The sequence below is a fragment of the Paroedura picta genome, chromosome 3 (assembly GCF_049243985.1).
Source record: "Paroedura picta isolate Pp20150507F chromosome 3, Ppicta_v3.0, whole genome shotgun sequence".
Taxonomy (NCBI): Eukaryota; Metazoa; Chordata; class Lepidosauria; order Squamata; family Gekkonidae; genus Paroedura; species Paroedura picta.
The window spans coordinates 138,936,802-138,950,135 of record NC_135371.1 but is presented as its reverse complement, the minus strand read 5'-3'; the positions used below and the strand labels follow the sequence as shown (position 1 = coordinate 138,950,135).

At 46.6% G+C, this 13,334-nt stretch overlaps 1 long non-coding RNA gene across 3 annotated transcripts in view; it reads left to right on the top strand.

Annotated features, from left to right (window-relative positions):
* LOC143832999 (uncharacterized) overlaps positions 1-7,726 on the top strand; it is a 51,807-nt gene extending 44,081 nt beyond the window's left edge. For all 3 annotated transcript variants that reach the window (XR_013229485.1, XR_013229487.1, XR_013229488.1), the window contains one exon: positions 84-7,726. This is a non-coding gene — a long non-coding RNA (uncharacterized LOC143832999). The remainder of the gene's footprint in view (positions 1-83) is intronic.
* The last annotated feature ends 5,608 nt before the right edge of the window (positions 7,727-13,334 follow it).

Here is a 13,334-nt window from a genome sequence, read left to right as displayed (position 1 = left end):
CATCCAGAACCATAAAATTAGAATTGTTGTTCCAAAATGACACATCTGATTTCCCTTCCTTTTGTTTTTTACCCATCCCATAGGAGCTGCTGCCAGGTGTGAGAGAATGGTCTCATGTCCTCACCCCCATTCTGGATTCTTCATATAATCCCATCAAAATCCTTCAGTCCAGTGGGTTCACAAGTTAACTTTTGAACCAAGTCTATTCTCAGTGTTGCTCTGTGATTCTAATGGCATTCCAGTATCATTTAGATCCAGGCACTGCTCAAACCTTTTCATACCTGAGGCAGAAACTCCAAATGATTACTTCTCTCAATGAACACAGACCACAGTCTACCAAATTTTTTCCCCAGCACAAGCCTCATGGAAACAACCAGGAATAGTACAAGATGTCAAAACCATGTTTTTGATGTTTTTGCCATGATGCCTGTTCACTGTTAATTACATGCCCCTGACAGCTAGGAATGCTCTCATCCATAGTCTAGTACTTGTTATGTCTTTGATCCCTATATTCGCCATCCTGCCTTAGATCATAGGTGTGAATGCCCACACTTCCTGCCTTGCCTCCTCCAAGCAAGGAATTATCTAAGAGACTGTCTCAAAGACCTAAGATGCAGGAAGGTCCATTTTGTTAACATGGACAATTTGCACCTAAATTGCATGGTGCAGAGAGGGGCTGTGGGTTCACTTTGTGTCTCCAGTCTTAGCAAAGACTCTGTGAAGATCTGTTCACTTTCTCTTCAATATAGTGTTTTAGTTTCTAATGAAGCCTGATTATTGGAAACTTCCAGTGAATCTCACAGATTGCTAAGACTCCCATATTCAGCCTTGTATTCCAGTGTTCGCAGTACCATGTCCAACACTGGTAAGGGGCCCCCCAGAAGTTCCTGATAGTCCAGATGACTGGGACATGGGAATGCCAGTAAAACCTGATGATACCAAGGGGGCCACTGCATCACACTGAATGACTAGCACCTTCCAGATGAGCACTCCTTCATTGAAGCCCCCCTCACACACCTTGGCATCAGTCTGGGGTCAACTTAGGTATAACGATGTGGCATTAGAACCATGACTACAGGCTGTACCCCACATATGATGAGTGTGTTGCCTGAGATAAGCTGGTGGGCTGAATCCATGACAGCACCGATCAGGAGATGGCATTCCTATGGTGGGAGGTGGTTCAGACCCGGTCCAGTGCATGCCTGAACCAGCTGTGGGCCAACACCAGCAGAGGCCACCACATAACTCTGGACCAGCTGCCACCACCTTGGCAGAGCCCCCACCAGGCCCAGCACAGGTGGTGCAAAAATTGAGGGTTCACTATGATGACAAGCTCTCCTACTTCATCATGCAATTGGCCTCCTTCATGGGTGAGAATGGAGAGACCTTCGATTCTGGCCTGAGCCCTCTGCACTGTGTGGGCACCTTCCTGGAGGGGGAGGAGGCAGATGAACTCATGGATCATTACAACATGGATGGCCCAGGGTTGCACAACTTTGACCTGTTTATACAAGCTATCCTGGAGCATTTCAAAGATCCATTGCAAGTGGCCCGAGCCCACAACCATTTGCAGGGGCTGAAGCAAGAAATTTGGTTGGCGCCAGAGAGTTAGTGAGCAAGACGCACTCTTGGACCAATGCCATGAAGGCCCCATTTTTCCAGGAGGGTCTCAACCGAGAGATTCTTGACTGGGCTCTACAATATGATGACCCCCAGACCCTGATGGGCTGGGTGTGGCTGTCAGGGGACATACAGCTACTTCCAGCGAGTAAAGATTGCATGGCAGCATCAGTCCAGTCAGGCCAGAGGAATGAGACTGTTTTGGGACCATCGTGCAAGTCAGAAGGGTGAAAAGGTATCCCAGTAGTGGAACGAGCCTACCGCCAGGCTAGCCACCTGTGTTTGGGCTGCAGAGGCACTTCCTTGCAGAATAAGTGATATTGGCCAAGGAGGCACCCCTGCCCTAAATTGGAGGTGCTTCCTGGGACACCAGAGGAAAGACTCAGGGGATGGGGGGGGGGCTTGCATGTTTTGCTAGCTCCAGATGAGTCCAAGATGACCTCCTTCATGGATGACTCCCCAGATGAGGACCCGAGAGAGACCTTGCACTTGGGAAATGAGCACAACCTGCTTTGGGGAGTGCCTACCAGCAGGCCCTGACAAAGGTTTCCAACAAGACAGTGGTGAGTGTACCTACCCCCTGATATTGGTCCTGGTGATGCTGGGAAACCCCTGGCTAGGACTACGGTTGAAGTTGCATGGGATACCGGACGCAGGCTGTACATGAACGTTGATCAAACCTGGGGTAGCCCAGGGCTTAGAATTGCAACTTCAGCAGCTGGAAAGACCACTGACGTTTGCCAAGATGCCCGGGCGGGCAGCTGTGAGTGGGGATGCCACTCACTGAATGAAATTCTTGGGTGATGGGGTGGGAGAGCATTGGGAGCAATTGCAGCCAATGGTAGTACCTGGGGTGGAGTACCTGCTCATCATTAGGCTGGACTGGCTGTGGGAGCAAAACCCTATAGTAGACTGGACTGCCCAGACCATCATGTTCAACAGGGAGATATGCCAAGACCACTGGCCAGGCGGGGCAGCAGTACAAGAACTGGTGGCTTGGCTGCCTGCAATGTATCCCTCCTCAAGGGTTCCAGGGCTGGCCTGGCCAAGGAAGAACTAGACACCCTCCCTAAAGTTTACTGGAACCTTCATGATGTATTCTTGGAAAAACAATACAACCACTTGCCCCGCCCCCTCCAATGGATTGTGCCATGGAGGTGAAGCAGGGAGAGCCCTTGCCCTGTATTTGGTAATTCTCCAGGAGATGGCTGAGCTCCAAAAGTGCATCGATATAAACTTGGCCAAGGGTTTTATCCACCCAGCCACCTCCAGTATGGCAGCTCCCATCCTGTTTGCAAAGAAGGATGGAACTCTCCAGTTGTGTACAAACTAGCAGGGCTTGAATGCCCTTTCCACCACAAATAGCTACCCCCTCCCCCTCATCAAGGACCTGTTAGGGCACTTGGGGATGGGGCAAGTGTTCACAAAACTGGGCCTGAAGGAAACATATCACATTCATGTGAAAAGGGGGCATGAATTGTTGTGGGCAGTGGGTAGATAAGGCGAGAACTTACTTCATGTCTCCAGTCTTAAGAAAGACCCCATGAAGATCTATTCACATTCTCTTCAGTAAAGTGCCTTCTTTCCTAATGAAGCCTGATTATTGGGAGCATCCAGAGATTCTCATACAAGACTTGCATTCATTTGAATGAAAGTTGTACAGAGGAAATGTTGGGGAGAGGCATTGTGGGCTGCAGGTCATATGGCTGTCATATTGTCATTGGTGCCCAGATCCACCATTTGACAGCTCTGGGTTGGGAAACGACAGGAGATTTTGTGGGTAGAGCCTGGGGCAGGTGGGTTTGAGGAGGAAAGGGACTTCAATGGGTAATGCCATAAAGTCCACCTTCCACAGTGGCCATTTTCTCTAGGTGAACTAACCATTGTCACCCAGAGACCAGTTGTAATAACAGGAGATCCCCTGGAGGTTGGCAGCCCTAGTTCCCCAGCATGGTGGCCCACAAGTACTTCCACTGGCACTCACCAAGTCGGCAGAGAAGTGTTACTGGCTGCCCTTGTTCAAATACAAGTGTTCTCCTTGGCCACTGGAGGGTCCAGTCAGCATCCAGGCTTTTCATAGTGTGTAGTTCCATTCCCTCTTCAGGCATTCCTTTTTTCTCCCTGCCCCTTGGGCTTTTTTCATTTCATTTGCACTTGGTTCTCCATCCTGTGGCAGCCATTTGGGGTTTGGCTTCACCTTCTGTGGCAGCCATTTTGGGGTGGTTCCAAAGGACCCTACAGGCTCAGAAAGGTTGGAAACCCCCTACAATAGCAGATATTTTCCTTCACCTGTTTCCCCAACCTACTTTTGACATTCAGAGCTCAAAACTGGAATCTGAGAAAGAAAAGTTAAGTAGAATTTGGAATATAAGAGGGATAGTCCTGCTGGCTTCCAGGCCTAGTCCGAATGGCGATTCTTTTCGGGAATTCAATGCTTTTCTTGCACAAACTGTGCCAACAGCTGCTCCTTAGAGCCATAGTGTTATCAGCTGCAATTTTTCAGGAATGTCTTTTCGCTATGAGGAAGCCTAAGGAAGATTCTGACTCAAAATGCTGTCCCTCTTATTCCACAGCACAAACAAACTACTCCTCAATAGAAAATGGGGAGTGGTTTGTGTATCTGAACTGGCAAATAAATGTTGTGCAGGTACCTGAACCTTTTACAGTGCAGTCACCCGGGGAAGCAGCATAAGATAGGGACCTTGCAGTAGGGCCCCCATTAACTTCTTGGTGACCAAGAGCCATTACATCACAAGATCAAACTCCCATATATAACTGGTACAATGATCGCTTCTCAGAAGGAAGGTAGTCCAACAGAGAGGCTAATTGAAAATTGCATCGTTGGTCCCCACCAACACTAAATATCAGCACAAGAATTTTGTATTGCCCTAATTTGGGAAGGAACACTTGCAGGTTCCTTACAAATCTGCTTAGTACGAGGAAGAGAGATGTTAACAGCTGCCCTTGTCCCATGCAGAAAAGTCCCTTTCACACATTCCTATAGAAAGTCTCCTCCTCCAAATGTTTGCTCTTGCCCGTTTGAGATGCAACAATGAAACCCAATGCAACAGCCACATCCCCTCCATACTATCCAGTGACAGCCCACAAAAGAACAACACAACCACCCAGGCTTTATTGAGAAGAGCCTGATCCCCCAATATAGAGGGGTGTTTGTGCCTGACGCAGTTCAGAGACATCTACAAGGATTCCTACCTCTTACCTCCAATCCCTGATTCAGCTTTTTGAACACCTATAATTTAGAGCACCATGTAGCACACTTAGGTAAGACACTCGGAAATTTGGGTTTCAGAGGGAAAAGCAGAACAATGAGTCTCGTAATGAGGCAGAGTTTGTAGGTTTTGCTCCCAGGGACACCGAATTAAACAGCCCTCTGGTGCAGCTGGACAGGCTATTTCTATAATCATAGAGCTGCAACAAACTGCCTTTGCCACAGGCTTTTATTTGAGATTCTAATAACAGGCTGTGGTTTTGAGGAACTAGAGCTCTCGCCAGACAAGGCTCGGTCTTGTCGAATTATTGACTTTGTAGTGTATATCATTCCCCATTGTAGCGAGGTAATGGCAGCTCTCGCTAACACACTCGGAATATGTTAAGGAACTGCACGGTGCAGTGATGGCAAGTTTCTGTTTTATCTTGTTAGACTTACCCGACGTCACGTTGGCATTCAACCCGGCTAATGCCATGCCGTTAGGAGGGAAAAAAAGTCTTACATTAACGACTTTTGTCACAAAAGTCATTAACATAATAGGACTTCCACATCAAAATTGAATATTAATGCTACACCAGGCTGAGGTAGTAAGAGGGATAATTGCTCTAATACATTTTCCAGTCGGATTTTCGCATAGTGGTAGCAATTGCATTAGCAAACCCGATTATTAACACATCTGATACAATGGCAGTGGCTAATCGGAGTTAAGTTGTTTCTTTTTCTTTCTCCCACTCTGGGCCACAGCCCTTGTTCCAAAACAGAAATCACAGACGCCTCCAAAATCTCTCTGTGACCGTTTATGCACTGGAGGTTTCATGCTGGGCTGCAGGCTAGAGTTTTAGTTGTGGCAGGTTACCCCACCTCTTCCTGCCCCCACATAGGGGGAAATTTGGTGTGTTGCACCTCATCCGCCCCTGATTTCTGCTCCTGCACAGGAGCTGGGGCAGTGAAGTTCCCAGTGCGGAAATGGTCTGTGTGTCAGTGGGAAACACTTAAACAGAGTGGTGAGCAGAAAGATAGGCCAACAGCTGGGCAGATTGCTCTAGCATGCTTTGCAGAAAGGTCCGCTTTGTTGCCCTGGCCAAATCATTTGGTGCCTCTACTTTTCATCTGTAAAATGGCAATGCATACATCCATGCTTAGATTTTGTGATGAGCGGCATTTTAATGCCATAGATCAGGGGTCGTCAACCCCCGGTCTGCAGTCCAGTACTGGGCCGCGAAGGCCTCGGTACCGGGCCACCAGCAGCAGCAGCGCCTGCTTCTCCCCCCCCCCCCCGTGCAGCGAGAAGCTTGCCAGCCTGCGAACGAAGAGGCCGCCAAAGTGGCCACTTCGCTCGTGGCCCGGCTAGCTTCTTGCTGTGAGAGGGGGGGAAGAGGCACACCAGCGGACGCAAACGTACATGTGCGGAGCTGCCGCACTTGCGCGTTAGTGCCCCCTGCTGGTGAAAACGTGCATGCGCAGCACCCAGGCCGCCAGCTCTCTCCCACCCCCGGAGGTGGTTCTCAATCGGAAAAAGGTTGGGGACCGCTGCCATAGATAATGCTGGAGGGACTTCTCACACAAAGACAAAAGCTGTGATAAACAGAATCCTGTATTCTGCGTTCAGATTGATTAATGCATATTGGCCGCAATCCTGTGCCCAGTGCACCCTAACCGAGTAATGAATCCCTTGTTAACATTACAAATAATTTCAAAAAATAATTTTAGCACCTTAACCCTAAGCATGCATAATCTGAAGTAAGTCCAACCAAGTATACTTCCAAGTACAGCAGGAGGTCTACTTCCTTGTGAGTATGTTTGTGGTTTCATCCATGGAGTTCAAGCCTACGCATGTTTACTAATAGGTGAGCCCTACTGAATTTAATAAACCTGACAATGCAATCCTATACAAAATTAGACTAAGCTGATTTATTTCAATAGACTTAAACCACAGTAGCTGTGCACAGGATTGCACTGGTACACTCAGCTAGGAGAGCTCAGGTTCAGCCTTTTTGATGCTTTTCACTCCATCCCACCACTTCTTTTCTAACTATCCCTTTGTAGCAGGATTTCATTTTCCTGTCTTACAGACATGCAACTGAAGCAGTGGGAGCGTGACTTGTCAAAAGCTCTCCAAAGAAAGCTGCATGGATTTTTGCAGAATTCCAACATTTTGATATGGTTGAAATCATGGAAAACAAATAATGAGAAAGACACATGCGGAGTAGGGAAGGTATGGAAACAAGAAACCAGGGAGCACCAGGGTTCAAGAGCCCGCAGCCATTCAGACTATACTTTGTAAAATCAAATCCCTTCCAGATAGTAGATTTCCAACGACACAAATGTGAGAAATATATGCAGCCTTGAAAGATCAAAAGCTTGTGTCAAAAGGAGGTGGGCTGCACAATTTGAATGACAAAATCCCCTTGCTTAAACTTATCAAGTGTTCATCCCTCCCAGCTGTGCAGTCTGGATGCCTCAACAGAAAGAGAGATATCTGTCCAAGGTATAATATGAGGACCATTTTTTGTGATCCTGCACATGCAGAATTCAAGCTGAATGTAGAAGAGGGTGTCAATTCACAGAGAGGTTATAACTGGGCATCCTTACCTAAGGATCTGTAAACAACACACACACACACACATATATGTCCAATTTGTATATTATCTGGGGTGTGCTATCAATATAAAACATATAAGCGTGTGTTTTGATTCCACAATTCAGGTATTGAAAAAATGGAGAGAAGGGTCGGGTTTTTAAAGCCACCAAGGCCCTTCTTGGTGCCACTATCATGTATGATACCATTTCCTCCTCTTCCTTCACTGGGTTTCCCCCCAGCCTTGCTGTGCCATTCCTTTCCAACGCCCACATGTCTCTCTTCTACTCCTGTAGCCCACCACCATTTCTCCACTTGTTTGTTAGCAATCTCAAGGTGGAGGATGGAGTTTTCCTGGGATTACATCTCATCTCCAGACTACATAGATGAGTTTCCCTGGAGAAAAATGGCTGCTTCGAAGGGCAGATTATGTGGCATCATATCCCTGCTGAGCTTCCTCCACCCTTCCCAGGCACTTCCTTCAAATTTCCAGGAATCACCTAAACTGGTTGTGATAACCTAGTTCTGGAGCAAGAGCTCCCCTGAAGATTTCCAAGAATAGGAAGGATTCTATGAGATTTGAACCTTAAAATCTCTGCAGACATCTGCTTTTGCACTCTTGTCCTGAATCCAGTTACCTGTCCTGAAATTTTTGTGTCTTACTGTTTGATTCAGGTGCTTTACCTCATATGACACACAGAACCAGATAAGCTATTTTGTCTGCAGGACAGACCTATTGGTTTATCTTCTCTTGCACAGTCTGGGGGTCCTGGTTCCGTATATACGTAATCCCATACCCAATCCTGTAAAGAATTCCCACAATGTTGACTCAGAAGAAAGAAGAAACTGTTGATTCTATGCAACCTTCAGTGAATGGATCAAGGAGCTATTCCATGCAGAAAGAAATCCTTCGAAGAAAGGAGAAAAGGATTAAAGATGCAGTCTTCAACATTTCCAAATCAAGGACCCACCTTTAAAACACATCACACACCCAGACAGCTGGATGTGACTCACAGAGTAGTAAGCATGTGACAGGAAGGCACATGACATTGTGTGACCAGAAAAGCCAAAGTTATTATCTCAGCAGTGGCAGGGATGTCCATGCTGCAAGCACATGTGGAGCACTGGAAGACTGACTGGTGGGGTGGGAGTGGCCAAGCCAGACTGTGTAGGAATTCAGGGAAAGAATTCAACTTTTTTCCAGTGCCAGGAAGAGACTGAATTCCTGCCAACCTGCTAGTTCTATTATTTGGGGAGGAAATTACCCCCAATATTCAAGGAGCTCCATCCCCTCTCTACAGCCAGCTTTCAGGTGCTTGGCTCTTCTGCAAATATAGCTAAATAAAGAGGTTTTGCACAAGCAGGGGACTGACACATGCTGTCCAAGGCACCCTTCCCTTCTTCTGCTCACCACCAGCCCCCCCCCCCTGCTTATGCCCCCCTTGCCACCCACTGGCCCATGTGCCTGGGCATCCTTCTGGCCACCCCTTTTGAGGCTTCTTACAGATGCCTGCACTGCATGCATGTCCTTCCCCTGCTGATGCTGGACAGAGCATGCGGCTCAGATGTGGATGGCAGAGGCCTCCAGCAAGCACAGGGGAGGTAGGTGGGCAAGTAGGTCAATGGCAGTGGGGCCTGGCAGCTGTGTCCCACCTCGGAACATACTGACACTGGTCCTGCTTTCCCCCCACTGGAAGATAATTAAAATGAACTTCAAAATTCTGGATCAGGCTTAAGGTTCTGGTCCTTTAAGGCCCTGTGTGGTCTGGGCCCAGTGTACCTGAGGGACTGCCTTTCTGCCTATACCACTTGAAGAGCTTTCAATCCACTACCTCCAACTGCCTGGTGATCCCTGGCCCCAAGGAAGCTCGTTTAACCTCAATCAGGGCCAGAGCTTTCTCTATCCTGGCCCCCACATGGAAGAATGAGTTCCCAGAGAAGATCAACGCCCTTGCAGAACTAGTACAATTCCAAAGGGCCTGCAAAAGGGAGCTCCTCTGCCAGGCATGTGGTTGAGGTTGACCAGAACCAATCAACTTCCATTGGCCCCATGAAAATCACCACCGATTGATCCAACCCACAGGGCCATCAGTATGGTGTAGTTTGAATTACTATTCCCACCATTATTCTACTGTTATATTTGTTATTACTGTATTGTTACCATTTATAGCTACTGAGTTATCTGTACTGTTCCATGTTCTGCTAAGTTTTATGTAAACTGTCCTGAGCCTCAGGAGAGTGCGGTATATATATAAATATAATAATGAATAATAAAAATATAATAATAAAAGCTTAGCCATTAAAACGCAACACAGCCCAATTTCTTCATGTTAAGTAAGATAAAATGAATCATGCGGTAAGTTAGTTAAAAGTCAGTTTTGAGATCAGAAGTTTACAAATTCAGCAGAAGAGACAAGATTCTAGCTTTAACACCTAAAAATATCAAAGCCTAGAAATCTCAGTATTGTGCTTTCACTTTCTTTTTAGGGTCATTGTAGAAATTATTATAAATGTATATCAGAACAGCCAGCCTAGTTTTATTGCCTTTGTTGTTTTCTGAATTAATCAAGATGTGGCATCTGGGGATGCTGACTGAGGTCCAATGGAAAGATCTGCAGTTCTGAAATTTCTGGACTTTCAGCTGGCGTATTGACTGTCAAACCTGGAAAGACACTCCGTAGCCAGCAAGAATTCCCTAGCTTCTCAGCCTGACCCAGAAGCTGTAATGGGAGTCAAGAAGTATTGCCTGAATTCCTCTGTTGGACTCAGGAGGCTTCCTTGGCTGGAATGAATACTGTTGGAGGGAGAGTCATTGGAGGGGAAGCCACTGAAGTTGGAGGAAGGCTCCCAGGATTGTCAGCCTTCAGGTGTCCTTGCAGTTCTGTCCCCACCTGGTCTCTGGTTCCATTTGAGCTCTGACAGGAAGACTGTTATACTTGGCTATCTATCTGCTAACAAAAACACCCTATAGTTCCTGAGCTCAGAGGGGGCATTTTATAGGTTGAATCCAGTGAGCTGCTTCTGAAAGGGTAGTAGATCTTTTCAACATTCCCCCCACCCCCACCAGCAGTCATTTCCAGTCCTGAGAAAATTCTGCCCCACCTGCTGCTGAAGAGAAGGAATGCAGGGATGGGCCAAGGGTTTTTGATGCCTTGAGCAAAGTATGGTTCTGGTGCACACACGTATGCACACCATTCCATAGAGAGAAAAGTAAGAAGGTGTCCTACTGAACCCCTATGAAAGGGACAATGGTTGTTAATAGTCTGACAGAGTAAGGCAGCGCTCCACTCAGCTCAGGCATTAACTCTGGCACCCTAACCAATCACTGAGGCACACTATGCAGTGGTTGGGCTGGCCATGGGGAAAAATCCACATAGAAGAAGAAGAGTTGGTTCTGAGATAATGCTTTTCTCTACCTGAAAGAGTCTTATAGTGGCTTACATTTGCCTTCCCATTCCTCTCCCCACAACAGACACCCTGTGAGGTGGGTAAGGCTGAGAGAGCCCTGATATTACTGCTCAGTCAGAACAGCTTTATCAGTGCTGTGGCCAGCCCAAGGTTACCCAGCTGGCTGCATGTGGGGGAGCACGGAATCAAACCCAGCTCACCAGATTAAACGTCTGCACTCCTAACCACTACACCAAGCTGGCTCTCATCCATACCTTCAGCTGATGAGCTGCAAGGTCCAACCCTTATATTGACCATGGGTAAATCTGACATGAGACTGAAATCTGAACCATGAAATGTTGGCAAGATCATACATTTATTGAGTGCCTGTTTTACCAAAGGAAAATATTAGGATGGATCCTACTGCTATCCTACTACTCCACCGGAGAAAGTTTGAAGCTTTTTTCCAGCTTCCCCCAACTAAAGTGGCTTTTCCACTGGAGAGAGAGAGAGACACTAAAGTTGTAGCGAGGCTCTTATGCTAGGATTGTCAGCCTTCAGGTATGGTGTTCTTCTGGAATTACACCTAGGGTTGCCACGTCCATTCTGTTCACCAGCCAGGGATGGAGGGGGTGGCTGCCAGATCCAGGTGGGGAAACACCCAGAGATTTAGAGAGGACAATGACCTCAGTGGGGTACACTTCATTAAAGTCCAAAGCATCCATTTTCTTGAGGGGAACGACATCTCTCTGTAGTCTGCAGATGAAATTCCAGGAGATCCCCAAGTCGCATCTGCAGGCTGGCATCACTCATTTCACCTGATCTCCAGGCTACAGAGGTCAGATCCCCTGGATAAATTGTTAGCTTTGTGGGTGGGATGCGTTTCGACCCTACTGGGTCTTCCTCAGTGGTCACAACTGTGATGATACACTCTATATAAAATACCTATATTCAACTCTTTATGAAGTGTAGCTGAGTGGTTAAATGGGATCTGTAGATTATGGATCCAACCTATATAAATTTTATTCTTTTTGGAGACCACCTCCTATGATATGTATCTAGGGTCACCACTCTTTGCTATTATTTAATTCTGTGCTGAGAGTGTATCTCATGGGCATCAGGAAAAAAGCTAAAAAATAATAATTTTATATTATTTTATTGTACAGCTCAACTTCTGAGTTCCTTCCTTCCTTCCTACTCTTTGAAGTAGACAAAGAGGAGACGCTTTCACACCCACATACTCCTTCCTATTGGTTCCTTGTCAGGATGGGCAACCAGATGAATTGCCTAGAAGTTTACCAGATGTCTGCATATTGATTTGGATATCCTGCATCAATTCTGGAATGGACTTCTGAAGGATTGGAGGCCTTTGGTTCCCCACATATTTCTCAAGATATCTTCAGTCATGTGTGAGGGTTGACAGGCCTTTGAGCCTGCTGTGCCCTCCTAAAATGGATCGGGCCCTCACAGGCCACTGGAATTAGGCAGAGATGCATTGCAGGGAGAATGTGGTCCATGGTAGGAATGGTTCAAGAATTGATACCCAGGGGGAGGAGTCCAGGAGAGGTAGAATAGTCAAGGAAGCCTTCAGTTCACAGGATGTGTTCAGTAGTTCTCCAGAATACACAGAAAGTTGCAAGATTGACTTTTCTTCTCAATCTTTATGAGCCCCATTTCAGGTCTCAGGGCCCAGGTGGGACTCTAACTTCTCAGGAAACGCTAGATTTTACCGTCTTACTGCTGGCATCTGTTTTAGAAAATGGCATGGAAGGTACTTTTGCACATATTAATTTCTTTAAAGATATGCCCTTCACTACCAATGAACTTTGTCCAGTACAGAAGTTGACCTTTAAAAAATTAATCCACCTGTCAACTGAATTAGCTAAACCATTGAAAACCAGTCCCAAGGTAGCCCAGTTTACAACCATGCCAAGACATATTCCACATACACACAGCCCAAGATGACATCTGGTTCATAATATTGATTACTGATCTGCACTCTGGGGTTTTTTTAATGAAAAAATAAACCACTGGCCAAATTTGTGAGAAAGTCTTAACATTCTTTTTAAAAATAGCATTTTTTTAGTCCTGGCGCATAGTTGGTAGGATCCATAAGCTCTCAGGCAGAGCACAAGCTTTGCATGCAGATGGTCTGAGGTTCAGTCCCCAGTAGGTACAGGGAAAAGGATCAATCATGAGATGATTCAGAAGCCCATTTTCTGAGACCCTGGAGAGCCCCTGCCAGCCAGTGTAGACAACACTGATGTTGACAGGTGAATGGTTCGAATCCATGTAGTATCCTCAAAGGCAGTATGTGTCCTGTAGGTATATAGGCCATTTTATCACTCTCCCAAGTCATGGAAATTTGGTGCTAGTGATTGTGACCAGAATAAAGGGATAATAGGATGTTGCTGTTACCAGAGTCTATGTGGTGTAGTGGTTAGAGTGCTGAGCACCTAGGGGTCAGTCAGTTCCTGCTCAGCCATGGAAGGTCCTTACGGTAGCGATCCCCAACCTGTG